Below are 18,134 nucleotides of genomic sequence, written 5' to 3' on the forward strand. Positions count from 1 at the left end.
CACTGAGGCTCCTGAGACCTGGTCACGCATCACAAACGCCATCTTTGTAGGAAAGCAGGTGTGGTAGCAGGCTGCCTGGAAGCGGAGCCCGCGGGCCACCCAGCGAGGAGGCTGTGTGAACATCACCGGGGCTGAGTCGCCGAAGTCCCGCGTGGGACAGTGGCAGTGCGCAAGGAAGGGTCAGGCTGGGCACCAGAAGTGCCGGAAAGAACTGAGCGCCAAAGGGATAAGGCGCCCAGGAGTGGGGTGGGGAAGGCGGAGGCAGAAGACAGAGCCTAGGCGTCTGTGGTTCCCCGACCAGTGTCTGGGAGAACCTGGAACTTTCTGCCGGAGGCACTCAGGAGGAAGCGCTTGTCTGGGGTGGGACTGGTGGGACAACCCCCCCAACACACACACACACACACACACACACATGCCGGAGCAGCCAGTCTAGGGGCTGAGAACGCAGAGCCAAGAATTAGCCAGATCCAAGACCTGGGCCAGGAGTGCGGGCCACCAGCCAGCCCCCACGGGGAGGGGAAAGTGGGGAGTCCACCCTGGAGAACATGAAGACGAACTGAAGCTCGGGATGGGGAGAAGGAGGGCTGAGCAGCAGAGACCTTCACCAGCGACAAGTAGCAGCACCAGAGCACTGGGCCGGGAGTCCAGAGGCCTCCCGTGTGGCCGCAGAGCCTTGGACGGGTCACCTAAGCTCCCCGGGCCTCAGCGCCTGGGGGATCAGTGATACCTCCTTGGAGGGTGAGAGTGCAGATGAAATGCTTGTAGGGCCTCGTAGAGATCAGATGAAGTAATTCTAAAAAGCATTTGGAAAACGGTGGCGCTCCTCACACACATGAGGGATTCGTACTATGCAGAAGTGACGGCAGAGGCTTTCTTCCCACACACTCCCTGCCACCGCCTGGCCCACACCAGCCGCACAACCACCTGCCCCTGACCGCCGCTCCCCTGCTTTTCCAGCACTGTCTCCCCTCGCCCAGGACAGGTCCTCCTGCCATCCTTCCTTCCTTCCATCTGGGTCTGGCTCAGACCAGCTCTCCAGGAGCCCCCCGCATCCCCTCGTGAGGGTCCCCACTTCTCACCCACTCCGCCAAAGTTCCCTCTCTGTCCTCGGGGGAGGAAAACCAAACTGGAAAGCCAGACCCAGACGCAGACCTGGGCTCTGGGAAGAACTTTTGATGCGGATGAAAATGTCAGCCAATGATCAAGATGCCTGGGGGGCGAGGGGGTGGGGAATGGAGAAAACAAAGAAAAACCAGAATGTCCTCCCCAGCGCCCCTCCACTCACTCCTCCCTCTTCCCCACCAGGCACGGCCAAGAGCTCTGGGGACCAGCCTTGCCTCTGGTCTCAGGTGGCAGGTCCGGAAGAGGGCTAGGGGACAGAGCCAGCCAGGCGGGCAGGAGGCTGGTGGGCAAGCCCGGACCACAGCTCCCCAAGGAAGGCTCGCTCGCAAGAAAGGAACAAAATACGGAAAATTAAACAAACCCAGACACTGTAATGTGTGCATATTAGATTAACTCTCCAAAGGGTCGCGACCTTGAGGAACACATCCAGCCAGTGAGGAAAATAATAAACCTGATTAATGATGAGGCATGGGCTGCAGCTTCACCAAATACAACCAGCCTGATGGATGCCCAGTGGAGTTCCTGGGGCTTCCTTCCCGGGCGGGGGGTGGAGGGGGGAGCGGAACACAGCTGACCTCCCCAGGCCCCTCGGGCCAGATCACAGGAGCACAGATACTCAGTTGGGGGGGTGGGCAGAGTGGGGACCACACTGCTCTTTTAGATGCCCACTGCCAACCCAGACAGCCTCTATCCCAGGGGAGGGGGGATGCCATGCTGTTTGCAGGTGCTCCTGGAAGTGTCACTGTCACCCAGGTGACCCGCAGGGAGCTTAAGCGAAGGTAGCTCTCTGTTCCTGGCAGGGCTCGGTACTCCGGGCCAGTCCCCAGGACCACTGGGTCTGGCCTCTGAGGGGCCCCGGCCATGCCCAGAGCTCCTCTCCTCTTTCCAGACAACCCAGGCCCTTGGGAGACATGCCCAGGAGAGCCACTGGAGGGAGGCAGGGAGGTGGCACCTCGTGGCATCACCAGACAACAGCACCAGGAAGAAGATGGCAGCATAAAGTAGAGATGCCAAGAGCTGTGCAGCCAAAGGTCCAGCGGGGGAGAAGCTCAGGCCGCAGTGCCCCACGGCTGCCAGGCAGGCAGGCCGGCCAGAGGGCCCCCGCCCAGCCCCCCCCCCCCCCGCCGCCTCCCCCGCGACCGGCCAACTCTCCCCCGGGCTCCAGCTCCTCGGCTCTCACTTTCTTCAGCTCCAGGGAGCCGGGGAAAGAGACACAGGTGCTCCCCGAGCCTTGAAACCCCTGTCCCAGCTGTCGCCAGCCGGCCCTCCGCCCTGGCCAGGTCTGAGCAGCTCAGCGCTCTGCCAGTCCTCACTGGAGAGAATCTCAATCAGCTCCCCTCCCCCCCCCAGCCCCCTCCCCCATCACACGCCCAAATGCAGGTCTCCAGAGTTTCTCCCTCACTTCCCACTCGGGTGAACTAGGGTGAGATGGGTGGGAGCCTCATTAGTCCAGGGAAAGAGGGGCATTTCTGATAGGACGCCGGTGCCCCCGAAGCGAGGCGGCGTGCAGGGTGGGGGTGTGGTGGTGGCCGGAGTCCAGCGCAGGGGCAGGGGGGCAGCGGAGGCAGATGGCAGCGAGCAAAGGGGGAGGGGGCCTCGCGGGCTCCGGGGCTGCGCCGGGATGGGGCAGAGCAGCCGGGGCCGGGCGGGAAGCGGGGGTGACGGCGGCTGGGGGAGCGCGCCGGCGGCGGGCAGGGGCCGGCGTCCCTGCAGGGGGCACAGGCAGGGCTGGGAGTTGCACAGGGGAAGGGGAGGACCAGCGCGGGAGGACCGCGGGCCCGGGGAAGGGCTGCGGAGGGAGGGAGACGGGGATGGAGACGGGAGGAACTACGGGAGCGGGGCGATGGGGGTCCAGAGCCCGGGAGACGCAGGGATCCGAGGGCAGGGGACGGGCGGGCTGAAGGCGGGAGAGGGGAGGCAGGGCGCCGGGGAGGCGGTGGGGGCGGCGGGCAGGGAAGGGTGCGGGGCAGCGGCCCCGGGGGGGACGGAGAGGCAGGGACGTCAGAAGTAGGGGGCACGGGCGCGGGAGGGGGCGCGCGCGGGACCCGCGCGGCCGGGACGCGGGGGGCGCGGGGGGCGCGGAGGGGGCGGCAGCCCAAGGGGCGGGCTGGGGGCGCCGCGGCGGGCCCTGCCCTTACCTGGGCGGCTCCGCACTCCGGGGGCTGAGCTGGGGCCGGGCCGCCGGGCTGTTGTTTTCCGGTTTTCCCTGCTTCCGCAGCAGCCGCGGCGGCCCCAGCGCGATACGCCGGCAGCTGAAGGCAGTCTGTGTCCGGCCGCGAGCGAGCGGGGAGCGGGCAGCGCGGGAGGAGCGCGGCCGAGGCGCGGGGCGCCGCCCGGCGGCCAGCGCCGGAACTGCGGCGGCCCGCGCACGCCGCCCGGGGGGGCGCCCCTTCGGGGCCCGGCGGCCGGGCAGCCCGCACGCCCCGAGCGCCGGCTAGGGGCCTCGCCCGGCGCGCCCCGGAGCCGAGGTGCAGGAGGAGCGGGGCGGCGGCGGGGCCGGGCGGCCGGGGGCAAACTTGTCGCCGCCCCGGGGGGCCGAGGCCGAGCAGAGGCGCGGGGCCGGGGCGCGAGGGGCGCGCGCAGCCGGGCGGCCGCGGGACGCGGTGTGGGCGCTGCGGTGTAGCGCCCTCGAGGCGGGGGAGTGGGGGGGGGACACCGGCGCGACCCGCGCCTTGCACCGCCCCGCGCGAGGGGGCAGTCCGCCCCGGCCCCCGGAGTTACAGCCCGGCCGGCTTCGGCGGGCAAAGGACGCCCCCTGGTGGGGCTTGGGGGAACCGCGCGGGGGACGAGCGTGCCCGGTTGCCGGCGACTGCGGCCCCGCGGCCGCGAGGATGGAGAGCGGGAGGTTTCGTGCGGAGACGGAAGAGCCAATTGTAACCAGGAGGCCGGAGAGACCCCGCGCCCGTCTAGTAGATCCAGGGCGCTGTTTGATGAATACAAACGTCTTAGGAGGAGCTGTCTCCTCGCGAGGACCCCGAGGCCCGGAGAGGCGCACAGTCCAGCCCGGAGCCCGGGGCCCCAAGTGAGCGAGGTAGCGAGAGGCAGGACCCGGAGGGCAACCAAGCCATCCGACACGCGGTCGGTGCTCGGTTTGCTAGAGCGCAGCTGCCCTCGGAGGAGGCTGGGGAAGGAGGGCCAAGGCCATGTGAGGTCCGCAAACATTAGTTGCTCTTTTCCACCCCACACGTTGGCCTTGGGCTGACAACGGAACTGATCACAGAGCCGTCTGGTCCCCGGGGCCGCGGCCCCACACCCACAGCCTGATGGGATCCTCCGTGAGCGGCTCGTTCTCAGCCCCAGCGGTTGGGACTTGGGCTCGAAGGGATTAGAATACTGGTTGGCATTGAACTCCCCAGGGAGGGTTGGCCGCCCGGCCCTTGCCACTTCCCTGCCACCAAGGCTGCAGGCAGCAATGTGGCTCACAACTTCCCATCCCCCAGCTCCCCACGCTGGCCGCGCCCGCGCTCCTTAGGGAGGACATTATTTAGCACCTACTGTGTACCACGACGACAGCACGTACAGTCTTTCCCATCATCTCTGCACCAACTTTGCCAGGTGACACTAATCCCATTGCACAGAGGAAGAAGCCTGCAAACCAAACCACGGGGGTGAATAGGCTACATAGAACTGAGTTCTAATTCCAGCTCTAGTCCCTCAGGCTGGGTGTCATTTGCCAGATGGACAGAAGGACTGCACTGGGCCAAGCAGGAAGTACACTGGAGGGGCATCCTGGGATCCTGGGCAAGAGACTTCAGGACCCTCGGCTTCCGATTTCCACATCTCTAAACACGAGAATAGCAAACTAAATAATCGCTAAAGTGACTTCGAACTGTGAAATGCCAAGCATGGATCCAGGGCCCTTTTTCCGGGAAGGATGCAAGATCAGCAAGACCATAGAAGCTTAAGTAGGTTTGGGAGGAAAAATACTATGTGAAACACTTCATCTTATTCTTTTGCCTGGTGAGCTCATCCTGTTAACCAAGGAGGCGGGAAGGAGCTTTTGACAAGGTCAGAGAGATTGCTGATGGGTCTGAGGTAGCCTGGGCTGGGACCTAATGAGGACCCCAGGTTCTCCCCTTCCTGCAAGGATGATTGTCTGGCCCCTCAGGCCTCGGCCCTTACTAGAAGCAAGGGGCCCTCTACAAGTCAGAGGGTGGGGGGAAGGGCCAGAGAAGCCCACTGGCAGCCCCACCCTGGGGGTTTGCAAAGAGAGAACCTCTCTTCTTTCTGCTACCAGCTGATGGGCTGTCGAGTGCTCACTGCCTGCTGTCCACTTTCCTTTCTCCTGAATGTCAGTGCCCCTGGTCCATCAGAACTTGATTCCAGACAAGCTAAACTCCCCAGCTCAGCTGGGGGGTGGGGATGGACTGGGGAGGTTAGTCCAGACCATTTGGGGGATTCCTGAGGAGCTGGGAAATGGGGCTCCCTCCCCTAGAACTTCTCAACTGAAGCATCCCTCCCAGCCAGGGTTCAGTAGTGCCTGGACCTGGGCGTCATGGTGAAGTCTCGTGGATCTGAGTTCTTTGGAGGCTGGAGCCCACAGGAAGGAGTCTGTTCTCTCGGATTTGTTGATAGCTTCTTCTTTGTATTTGCCTCAGGTAGATCCACAGAACAGAACAGTTGTTCTTAAATTTACCTACCACCTCTTTTCTGAAGATCCCTTTGAAGGTTAATCACAAGTTCATAATGAGAGTACGGACTTAAAAAAAAATCTATATCAACAGCAGAATGCCTGGGATAGTAGGTGCTCAGTAAATGTGTTGAGTGACTGAACCGACATGAAGTAGGGGTTAGTAAGGTCTGCAATTCCGGCACATTGAATTTGCTTCCGTCACTGGTCTCAGTGAGCCAGATGGGATTTCCTGATGGGCAGTATGAACCATTGGTCCCCGCGAAGCTTGAAGCCTTTACAAACCTAAGCTGAACGTAGGGTTCTGCTTGAGGGCCTTGAGGTTGAAGATAGCAAGAGCCTGACCGCACACCCTTTCGGCCCCACGGTGTTAAATGCAGCAACACTCCAACTCCAAGTTAAACGAAATAATTCTCTGTCCTTCTTGCCGCCTGTTTGGGGGATACATGGTTCATTCCTAAAGGGTAATGTCTAACAGAACCAGTTGAGAAGCAGAACTGAAATGAGAAAGAGAACTGTTCTTTGATTTTACTTTGATTTTTACTGCTGCCTTAAAGGAGGCACTAAACAGTGGTTTTGCTTAATGACATCATGGCCAAGTGTCAGCAAAGAGCAGATAGGTACACCGGCGGGTTTCGATGTGCTCAGCCCCCAGGCCCCAAGGCGGCACATCGCCCAGCCTCGCTGACTGCAAAGACTATGTCTTCCACTATGTGATAAAGCCCCACCTCCACCTGACGACCCTGTTCTGATGCAGCTCCCTTCCCCCAACCTCTCTTATCTCCATTTTATTAGTCCGGGCATACAGGATTCTGCTCACACTGAAATTACAGTGAAAACTTGGCTCCTCCTTGATCAGAATACAACCTGCCTCTCCTTCTGTAGGCCGCCCTGCTCCCGACGTCAGAACCTAATTCGTCCCCACCTTGTGTCTCAGTTTCCATTTACTACTCTGCAGAGGAGATAAGCCACCATGGCAATTTGTTCTTCTTCCAGAAATCTTCGGTGCCCATTATGTGCCGGGCCCTGGAGACGAAATAGAAAACAAGACAAATCCAGGGCTTGGCCTCTTGGGGTTTAGTCAAATAAAAAATACTGTCTCTTCTCACAGTTCTGGTGCTTTCTGATATCAGGTATTTTCTGTCTGCTCTTTCATACACAGTGAACTCCGTTGGATGGTGATGGTCTAGCTGGCAGACTGGGTGGGGGGGAGCCAAGCAGCGGGCACCTGTGGCTTATGGCAAGTCCAGCGTTGGGACCGAGGGTCTTCAGCACCCAGGACGGGCTTGGGTACGCACCGTAACACTCCGCCTGGATCTTCTACAGACCTACACTGCGGCTGGAGGCCTGCCCCTTGGGCTGCACCCGTGTGGGAAGGGGCATGGCGCTCACCTGCACCATCAAGGCTGGTACCTGGTGCCAAGTTAGCAGGTACTATGTGCGCGTCTACACGCAGCATCCTCCTTGTGGTGGGCTTTCTGCTTCCACACCCACCTTTCCTCATTTGAGCTCACGGTCTAGGCAGGTTTCACGATACCGTGTTATAGACACAAATTACTCAGTAAGGAGGTGGCAACGCTGGGTTAAAACTCAGGGCTTCTGGCTCCGGGAGGGAAGCACCCTGAGTGAAGGATGCTGAGCAAATCCTCTGTGAGAAGGGGATAAGCCCACTTAGGTCAAATTGGGTGAAGCGCTAAGCAACGACTAAAGAAGTTGTACATTTTCTCACCCTTTCACTGTTGTCCTTTTCGGTCTTCAAGAACAAGAGGAACTGAAGAAGCTCTACAGTCGAGCGGGAGGAAGAGTGAGGGAAGATGAGGAACAGGGGTGCACATTCTACCTGGAAGCAAAGTACGATCGCTTTAGCAGTGAGGGGACACAGGAGAGGGTCCGCCCTCGTGGCGCAACAACCTCAGGATACAAGAATAAGATGCCAAGGGGTGCCCGGGGTGGTGCAGTTGGTTGGGTGTCCAACTCTTGGCCATAGCCTGGGTCCTGATCCCAGAGTCCTGGGATCCAGCCCCGCGTCGGGCTCTGCACTCAGTGGGGGAATCTGCTTGGGATTCTCTCTCTCCCTCTTCCTCAGCCCCCTGCCTCTCTCTCTCTCAAATAAATAAATAAAATCTTTAAAAAATATATAAGATGCCAAAAGAAGTAAGTAAGTAAATAAATAAATAATTAATTAATACGATGCCACTTTTCACATCACCCCAGGTAGTTGGGGTTTGCAGCTTATCCAGAGAACAGTTTGGTCTGCACTGTGGCATTAAGTCTTCCTATGAATTATTACAAAACGACCCCAGGATAGTATAAAGGTAAAAAAAAATGTGTGTGCATATGCATGTATATATACGTCTCTCTACAGATAGATAGGTAGATAGGTAGACAGATGTGTGTGCATGTGCATTCCCAAATACATGTATATTTCAACATAATGTTGGCTGGTTCTCTTTTTCAGCTCAATAAAACAGTAAATCAGCAAGCAGCTTCCATCTGCCAGGAATGATATTAGGCACTAAGGGGGACAGAAAGAAAAACTGGACATAGTTCCTACTTTCAAAAATATATGTTCTGGTGCATTTAATTTTCCCTTCTAAAGGAAAACCTTTACATTTTATCTCATAGCAATTTTTGGAGTTTGTGCCCTCTGAAGGAATTCAGAAAGGTAAAAAGAATAAGATCGTAGGATTTCTATTCACCCAGGACAGATTTCTTACTACTCCTAGCTAAATGAGGGATGAGTTACGTTCGAGAACTGTACTGCGCGGTGGGCTATGGCCAAGTTTGAATATAAAAGAGACGCTTACCCACTAGGTGCTTTGTAGCAATAGTTTTGTATTGGGTACTACTGCCTGGTTTAACACTCAGTTGTTTACATCCTTACTCTTCCAGATTCCAGGCGAAAGTCTTAATTTAGAAGCATCCAGTTATCTTAATTTAAAAAAGACTAAAGGAAGATGTGGTAGTTGTCTTCAAACACTGAAGATCTTTCCTATTTGCTCCACAACCAGGACCAATGGATAGATGCTACAGGCCGATTTTAGCTCAAATAAGAAAGAATTTATGAGTTGCCTCAGGAGATAATGAGCTTCCCATCATTGGAAGTATACAAGCAGATGGATGGCCATCTGCCAGGATTGCCAGAGAAGGGATTCCAGCATTGGATTAGGAGGGTGAATGAGGTTCCTTCCGTCTCTAAATTCTTGGATTCTCAGTCTGTCTCCTTGGCCCGAGGCAAAAAAAAAAAAAAAAAAAAGTCAATCTTTGGAGAAACATAACTCCTATTGTTGAAAGTAAACACATGCCTTATGTGTTTGGGCTTTTCTCTTTAGATGCATGGGCACTTTTCTTTAAATGCAGTGAAGATACTTCATATTGGAAAATACAATAGTCACTTAAATGCTCTATTGACAAAATTAATATTACTGATACACTCAAGTGTTACTAGATAAATAGCATTAATGGCCTTGTTAAAGAAGGAAATCTATTTACAAGACAGGACGATAGTTCCCAAAGAAGACCAATTTGAATAGATGAACATCGTGCTTGTTTTTTAAATGACTTCTTATAATGTGCACATATGCATACACATTCGGGAAGGAAAACAGTGAGTGGAGAAAAATGAAAAAGTATCTCAATATATCTACTGCTTTTATGCCTTGAAGTCAGACTGTACCACCTGCTAGAGGAAGGATGGTTTTCTTCATGCATTTTCAAGCGTTAAGCACTTGGGTGAAGCTCAGCACGCACAGTAATACCCTGTTCTTCGGAATACAAATCGACTCTAAGTTATCCTTCCCTGCCCACCCCCCCCCCCAGTCTGATGGAGTGCACTGCTTTTCAAATGCTAATTAGGCAGACTGTAGAGGTGACTTAAAAATTTGGCGGGGAAAGAGAAAATAGAGAAACTAAATTGAAAAAAAAAAAAAGGCAAAAGCAGACCCAAGCAAAAATACCTAAACATAAATATTTAGATATTTAATAACCAGAATAGAATGTAAGTCTTCTCTCTCCTAACCCCCAGAGACAAGATGTGTATTTTCTTTTTTTTTTTTTTAAGGTTTTTTATTTATTTATTTGACAGAGAGAGAGAGATAGCGAGAGCAGGAACACAAGCAGGAGGAGTGGGAGAAGGAGAAGCAGGCTTCCCACTGAGCAGGGAGCCCGATGCAGGGCTCGATCCCAGGACCCTGGGACCATGACCTGAGCCGAAGGCAGCTGCTTTTAACGACTGAGCCACCCAGGCGCCCCAAGATGTGTATTTTCTCATGCTCCTATAAGTATCTGCTTTATGGTATAGTTGGGGTTTCATGAACATTCTGCTCACTGATTGCTGGGTGCCAGGCCCTGTCGTAGGTGCTGGGGAGGCAAATATGAGGAGATGTGGTCCCTGCCCTCCGGAAGCCCCCTCACTCCTTCCGGTGAGGCAGGAGAGGCCCTTCTCTAGGAGTCCACCCCCTTAACTGCAGTCTTCAGCTCCACACTTTCCCTGCACCCTACTCATGAAAAACAAAATAAACCGCTCACACAGAAAGCACTCTCAAGATACATACCTTTCAATTTTGTTATTATGTAGGTCTCTGGGCCATCTCCCTACCATTCTAACAACTGACATTCGCACCCCACTTCACAGTTTATAATGTGCTCTCACCGCCGCTGCCGCCATCATAGATCTGTGTTCTTCATCACAGCCCTGTGACTTGTGGTGTTATCCCCATTTCAAAGATGGGAACATCACGCAAGTAGTAGTAAACAATGAGCCTTCAAGGTGTATTTTCTGATTTTTTAAACAAGAAAATTCCCCTTCCACTACAGTTCTATCTTAACCACTCTGCCATCCTGATGTAATACCTATCTATTTTCATTCATTCATTCATTCATTCATTCTTTCTTTCTTTCAGTCATTCACTTTTACGTTAGGTAGGCTCCATGCCCGATGTGGGGCTTGAACTCACGACCCTGAGATCAAGAGTCACTCGCTCTACAGACTGAGCCAGCCAGGCACCCCCACTGGTGTAATACATAGAGAACCTGAGGAACAAAGTGTTTAATGCAACAAAGCTATGCCACTTCTTGGTTAAGTGAGCTGTAGTCCACACTTCTGCGCCTTGTAACTGAGCCCCGCCACCCATTCTGCCTTGGGCCAAACGCAAAGATCAAAACGTTCGTTGTAGAATGGAAAACATTGGTAAGACCAAAACCCCAAATAGCTAGAAAATTCAACCAATCATTCGAAACAAGAGCAAAAATTAAATCTCACTTTTAGATCAATCTGACTTTTAAAATAAGTTCCAGTGTATTTTATTTATAGCTCTCTCCTTGTGCCTTGTTTTATATATGCCTCTCCCAGGGGCAGGGTCTAATGTGTATTAATTTCATAGAAAATATTTGGAAAACATACCCTACGATGACATACACTGTCCACTAGATATATATTTTTAGTCACCAGCATTGAAACTAAACCCACAAGCATTCTAGAGTCTTAATCCAGACAGAACTATACTATTCTTCGTGTGCAACAGAGCACATGGTTGACATTTAATGAGTTTTAGATAAAACAGAAGCAGTACTTCAAAGTAACAATATCTGAAGAATCTCATTAAACACAAAGTAAGACAAAACGAGCTACCATCACACATCTGGATTTGAGTAGCTAGGCACCTCCTCCGCCGCCCGCCCCGACTGCTACAAAAGACATGGACTAGCTGGGATCTTACCGGACGAGCTGGACAGCATTTTCCACCCAACGCCATGGTGAGAGAGAAAAAAAATAGACTCCTTTGTCCAGCTCTCTTCCCTAATTATACCTTGGGTCTAAATAAAGAAAATACAGCACACATAATCAGCAATAATTTGAAGTTTCAAATGAAAAGCAACAGAATGGAGGGTTTAATCATTATCAGTGGCAAGGGTCAGAGGAAATGGACAGATAGGAGCACCAAATGATCTACAATGGCAAGGAACAGAGAATGAGATTCAAAGCCAGAGGAGTCGTCAAGAAATTAAGCTTGGTTTCCAAGTTCATTCAAAACCCTTTGTTTGGCGGCTGAAGGAAGGAGGAAGCAATGACATCCCCAGCAGGCAAACAGCCCGTTAACATCTTGGCAAAACATTAACCTCAGATAATTAGAAATGCTATGATGTCTCCAGAGAAGCGAAATTCAGATATATTTTCCCGTCCGTCGAGTTCCACTGAATAGAGTATATTCAATCTAGCTGAATAAATATCGAGGAGGTTAAAACATTGATTAGGAAAAATACTTCACACTGCTGACATCTGGAAACCAACTGACCAGTTAAGAAAGCAGGTGGGGACATTTCGGGTGTTTTGTTCCTCTGAAAGGAACCCTGGTGTTCCGTGGTCCCAGTTGCCCAGCATCGCGGGTGGGTGAGGGGGTGGGGAATAGGAAGCAGAGGAAATGAGAGGTGGGAGGGATGCCCCCTTGGTGCAAAGCTATTGGGGGCATCTCCTATTGGGTTTATTACAGTGTTTAATGAAGCAATCCAAGAGATTACCCAGACATCTTCAGCCACCACCAAGGTTGCACTGGACTAACATCATATAACAAATGGCTTGTAAAAGGTGTCCAAATCTCCTAGATGATTGAACCTAAATAGACTGTCTCCTGCTTAGGATTTTGGTGCCATATCATTTCATCGTACTTGCCTGACCTTAGCCAAAACTGGGAGAAAAAGTCTGAGACCAGGATAAGAATCTAGGAAGCAACTCACTACTTTCACCCCTTTACGAACTAGATTTGTTTTATCTTTCAGTTACCAAAAAGCAGAGGGCTGTTAGGAAGGTTTGGGTCAGCTGTCTAATGTTTGATTAAGACCGCTCTCAGCTCTTAATATCATTGGCATTTTGGGGAAGGGGTTGAAACGTTGAAACTAAACACAGAGCTCCCCCGCATCTTGACGGGCGTTCCCGCAGTTGTCCCGATCCAACAGTGCCTCCGATCTCTGGCCACACTGGGCACGTGCCTCATGAAGGGGAAAAACAAGCTTACTAGCCAACTGACCTCATTGGCAGTCAAAGCATCAGCAGACCCAATCGAGATTCTTAAAAAACAAGACCGCTAACCAACCTTACATTTTCACAGATTATTCCAACAAGGTCATTGCTTCCACTTGGTGCTATAGGCTTTTTAGGCTATTGGATGACCAAATACATGTAATGATTGAGCTCTTCCTAGGTATTTTGTGTTGTAAAGGGCAGGCGAGAAGTAAGAAAAAAATTACTGCCATTGATCAAGTGTTGACTATGTGCTAGGTACTAGATGCTTTACATTTATTCCTTCTTTTTCATCAACACAACCCTATGAAGTGTGCGGACGGTGAGTTCCCTGTGATGGGGGCTGTTGAAGCATGTGTAGGGAGTGTAAGTAGGGGAAGGATGAAAGCCTTGAATCACTCAGTAGGGGAACAAAGGAGGCGGTCTCTGAGGTAATTTTTTTTCTTTCATTTTTTTTTTAAAGATATAATTCACATACCATAGAATTCACCCTTTTTAAGTGTACCATTCAATGGCTCTTTGTGTATTTGCGAGATTATGTAACCGTCACCACCATCGAATTCCAGAGCATTTTGATCCCTCCATACTCATTTGTATTCTCCCATCTCCCAGCCTCTGGCAACCAGTAATCTGCTGTTTCTATGGAATCACCTATTTTAGACATTTCATGTAAATGAATCATACAATCTGTGGTATTTTGTAACCTGGCGTGAAGTTTCCAAGGACCATCATGTGGTACCGTGCGTCATTCCCGTTAATGACCAGGTAACATTGCATTGTGTGGATGCGCCATTTTGTTGACCAGCTCATCCGCGGATGGACTCTGAAGTGCTTTCCACTCCGAGGTTTTATGAATGCAGGGTTCCTGTTCTATATCCAGCCAGGACACTAACATGTGGGACTCAGTTCACTTTGGCTCCAGGACCACAATTGCAGCTTCTTGGCAGACAGGTTTGTTGATAGACTGCTGCCTAAACTCCACGTGGCAAATGGACCTAATTTCCCAACAGCCTCCCTCCTTCATGCTTCCCCACTTCTGTTAATGGCAACACCAACCTCTCAGGTGCATGAAACAGTCTTCTTCTTCTTTTTTTTTTTAACTCCTCCTTCTCCTGCAGTATCTGTAAACCCTACGTCGACTATACCATTTCCCCCTAATCTGTCATGACCGATTTCAAGCCTCTTGTTGGCTATTGGTGTAGCTTCCCATTAGCTTCCCTGTCTACTACCTGTCCCCTTTCTACTCTGCTCAGTGTGATTCAGTTGTTGGGTTTATTCTTTTTATGTTCAGCTGGGTCCAAAACAGCTGAAATGAAATGCAAATTTCTACCCCTTGGTCCAGCATAAGTAACTTGCAATTTAGTAAGGGAGAAAGGCAGAAAAGCGATAGTCATGCACTTGTCTTCGCTATTTGATTGTAAACACACCTTTAAGGGAAAAACTATTTCCACAGTAGGGTCATAAAGACAAGGCTTCGGTGGAAGCCAGATCTCCTCCTGAATTCTAGCTATTCCACTAGGGATATCAGAATCGCTGCAAGCTTCAGTTACCTCATTTGTTTAAAAAAAAAAAAAAAAAGGAGAAAAACCACTTACCTCTCGGGGCGCTTGTGAAGATTAGAGGTAACGTACATAAAGGGATGGCACCTGCCACGTACTTTGTACGCAGTGAACTGTAGCTACTACTTTCATCCTCACCGCTGAGTCCTCCCCAAGATGTGGCACACTGCTCTGCAGAGAGGATACCCAAATATACTTGTACAGCTAAGTGCAAGTGGGGGGTTGGTGGAATACAGGGGGAATCCCCAACTGCAGAAAGAATTGGGCAAAGAGAACGGTCACTAGCGGTTGTGGAAAATGAGAGAAGGAGCTTGGGAAGATGAGCCAGACATGGATAGACAGGTCTGTTCTTGGCTGGCGTCAGAGCAAAGGATGAGGAAGGACCACCTAGAGGCAAGGGGAGGGGGGCAGGGAGGAGGCTAAGCCTGACTGGAGGCGAAGGGTCATGATGGGTAGGAGAGGGAAAATCAAGTTGGCCAAATGAATTGTGGGCATCTCAGAAACCAAGTAGGGTTCAATCTCCTTACAGCAGTCTCCATAAAGCCATTATGGTTCTTGGGCAGGAGAGTGACATGAGGGAAGTTGTGGGTTTTTGGAAAACGGAATAGGAAGCCAGGGGCATGAGAGAAGAGCAGGAACTCGGTCTAATGCTGGTGGTTTAGATATCCCCATGTACAACACGACCTGGCCACGGTGGGAACAGAGCAAGGAGTAAATCAGAAAGACAGTTTGAAAGAAAAAAAAAAAAAGAATCACAGATCCTAGTAACAAATACTGTAAATGATCCTGACTTTTTGCCTCTTTCCCCTAAGGCCAACATTTTTTTTTTTCCTCAAAACATCTTCAAACACCTCACTCCTCCAACTCTTCGTTTTCTGAAACAGAGCTAGGAATAAACCGACCAATTCGTCAGTCAACCCTACAGTCACGCTGCCAAGGTACTCTGACCCAAGATGGGAAGATTCCTGGTTATTTTAATCCACCTACAGGTACCCAGTCTTAATTGCAGTTCGGCTCTTTGAAGAGACAGGAAGGAAAACGTTGAGAATGTAAGTCAATCTATCATAACTCACACTTACAGCTCCAGAACCTTCCCCACACACTATTAGACTGCAGAAACCCCCACAGGAAGCAAACATTAGGCTCCATGTGTATCGCGGCCAAATGTCACTGACGGCCCAATCAAGTTAGAATTTATCTCAAAGGGGCCACTTTCCAAAAGGAAGAGGGAAAGGTCGAGAAAATCTGAGGCTTTTACTTTTAATAGGTGGCAAAGCATAGGAAAGATTTTGTTGTGCCTCTTTCTCTTCTACTTTAGCTGTTTATAAAAATTTGATTGCATGGAACTTCCAAGTTCTCTGGGACTTATTCTTGCTGTCTGGACCAGTTCTTTGGATGGTGCATTTGCCAGGTAATAACCAATCCAGCTGCCTCATGTTCTGGGCACTCAACTTTCGTGAATTCGCCAAATTTCATAAACCTTTCAGAAGAGGCCATCCATCAGGACAGGAGCAGGAATGGAGATAAGATCTGTCAGTCTCGTGCTCGCTTCAGCAGCACGTATACTAAAATTGGAATGATACAGAGAAGATTAGCATGGCCCCTGCGCTAGGATGACACGCAAATTTGAGAAGCGTTCCATATTAAAAAAAGAAAGAAAAAAAAAAGATCTGTCAGTCTCTCCTCAGCCAATGCTCAGAAAGTCTCTTCTGAACCAGGAATGTCAGATCAGCTTCCACAAAAGCCTTCAAGGTTCTTGTAAACTGGCAGTGAGATCAGGACAAAAGGAAAAATGTAAATAATGCCTCATCAGACTGTAGGTCATGCTCAACGAACGAGAGGACTCTCTCAAAAGAAGAGATGCCAAAGAAGAAGAGGAGAAACAGAAATTTCCAGGGACAGATTTCAGCGAGTGACATGAAAATCATACTCTTGTTTTGGAGAAACACATGAGGCCAGGGGAGGCTAGAGCTTCCTCAGTAGAGGATGAGAAAGCAGAGGACCAGATGAGGTAAATGACTTGCTCCAGGTTAGACAATGAGCTCATGAGAGCAGAGAGCAGAAAGGACTTCAGTTTGGTTTGGTCATGCTTCCTTGGTCTTATGGATGGCTCTCTCCCCGCAGATAGGAAGGGAAGACAGGGAAAACCCCAGAAACCCTGCCCACATCGCCCTTCAGGTCATGATGTCTGGGCTACGGGGTTTGTGTTCTCCAGAAAAGGTCTCAAAGCATATCAAATTCATATTCATATTTATATGTGAATATGAAAATAGCTTATGCTCTTACTGCAGTAGATACAGCAATATATGCGTTTTTAGGAAGATAAAACAAAGTCTCATTAACCACAATGTAATGCAGTTTCCCATTAATTAAAAATGAAAGCAGCTCATATATTTCAAGGAAGTAAAGATGTTTCCAAACTACCAAGATCTAGCTAAACTGGAAGATAAACCCTAGTATCAGCCCATTGCAAATGGAAGGAGGCTTTTAGCAAGACAACCACTAGTTACACGTGACTGTGAAATTTCTGGGACATCTACTATGACCACACTCCACCCCCTTATAACAGTAGCACCAAAGTAGCACAAGTCCAATATACAAGTTTCTTTTTTTTTTTTTTTTAAGATTTTATTTATTTATTTGAGACAGAGAGAATGAGAGAGACAGCGAGCACATGAGAGGGCGGGAGGGTCAGAGGGAGAAGCAGACTCCCCGCCGAGCAGGGAGCCCGATGCGGGACTCGATCCAGGGACTCCAGGATCATGACCTGAGCCGAAGGCAGCCGCCCAACCGACTGAGCCACCCAGGCGCCCCCCAATATACAAGTTTCTTAAAACCAGGTTCTTGGGGCACCTGGGTGGCTCAGTCAGTTAAGCGTCTGACTTCAGCTCGGGTCATGATCTCGGGGTCCTGGATTGAACCCCGTCTGAGCAGGGTGTCTGCTTGTCCCTCTCCCCCTGCTCCTCCCCTCCACTCATGCTCTCTCTCTCAAATAAATACAATCTTAAAACAACAACAAAACAAGGTTCTTACTAAATCACCAAGTTTTTTTCTTTCTTTCTTTATATTTAAAAGAACTAGTTTAAACAAGTATATTATAACAGAGACTAGCAACCAAGTTTTAAAAAATGAACATACATTCTCCCCCTCCTTCCCTTTCTCTCCCTCTCTCTCTGTGTCACACACACACATACACACACACACGTGAGCCTAGAGTTTGGACACACAAAACCATTACAAAACATGAAATATGGCTGCATTAGTAAGAGAGAGATTAACAAATTCTAAATTCATTAATCATTTTCCACCTTTCCTGCTTTAATTATTTAACTCCTAGAATAAACCACCACCACCACCAACTTTAGAGAGACACTGATCACATGCTTGGAAGTTTCTCATTCACTTCCCCCAACTCCGTTAAGTATTATTGATCCTGATCTGCAGCTGAGGAAATGGAACCCAGGGGGTAATCTGCTCGGGGTCATGCAGCAGGTGAGCACAAGAGCTAGAACTGAATCCAACTGTTCAGGCTCTTTTCACCACCCCGACAGCTCTCAAAGTATGGTCTGCAAACCCTGGTGGTCCCCAAGACTTTCAGGGATATAGGGAGTCGTAACTATTTTCGTTAAACTACAAATTTGGAAACATGTCCACCACTGTGAGACTTTTCCAATGAGATCAGTTGTTGATATCAATACATGTGAGCTTTTGATTCTATATAAAGAAATGTGTCAACATTTGAAGGCCTGCATAGTTCATAAACCAGTATTTTCCAAATTACCGATACAGGATATTACAAAATGACGCA

The 18,134-nt window shown here is 50.6% G+C and overlaps 1 protein-coding gene and 1 non-coding gene across 8 annotated transcripts in view; one reads left to right on the forward strand and one right to left on the reverse strand.

The window, feature by feature from the left end:
* Window positions 1-3,417, reverse strand: part of GRIK4 (glutamate ionotropic receptor kainate type subunit 4) — a 424,832-nt gene extending 421,415 nt beyond the window's left edge. For 2 of the 7 annotated variants that reach the window (XM_064577326.1, XM_064577328.1), the window contains exon 1: window positions 3,261-3,416. The gene's annotated coding sequence lies outside the window, so the exon portion shown is untranslated. Of the gene's footprint in view, window positions 1-3,260 lie in introns of all 7 variants that reach the window. The other 5 variants (XM_064577324.1, XM_064577322.1, XM_064577327.1 and 2 more) reach the window with 3 other exon arrangements.
* A 12,450-nt stretch (window positions 3,418-15,867) lies between these two features.
* On the forward strand, window positions 15,868-15,974 carry LOC123858046 (U6 spliceosomal RNA). The gene has a single exon (XR_006794016.1). It is a non-coding gene; the product is annotated as a U6 spliceosomal RNA (small nuclear RNA).
* Window positions 15,975-18,134: the final 2,160 nt, after the last annotated feature.

Source organism: Mirounga angustirostris, unplaced genomic scaffold (genome assembly GCF_029215605.1).
Source record: "Mirounga angustirostris isolate CCGP_5_RB_7025 unplaced genomic scaffold, mMirAng1.0.hap1 SCAF_13, whole genome shotgun sequence".
Lineage (NCBI taxonomy): Eukaryota > Metazoa > Chordata > Mammalia > Carnivora > Phocidae > Mirounga > Mirounga angustirostris.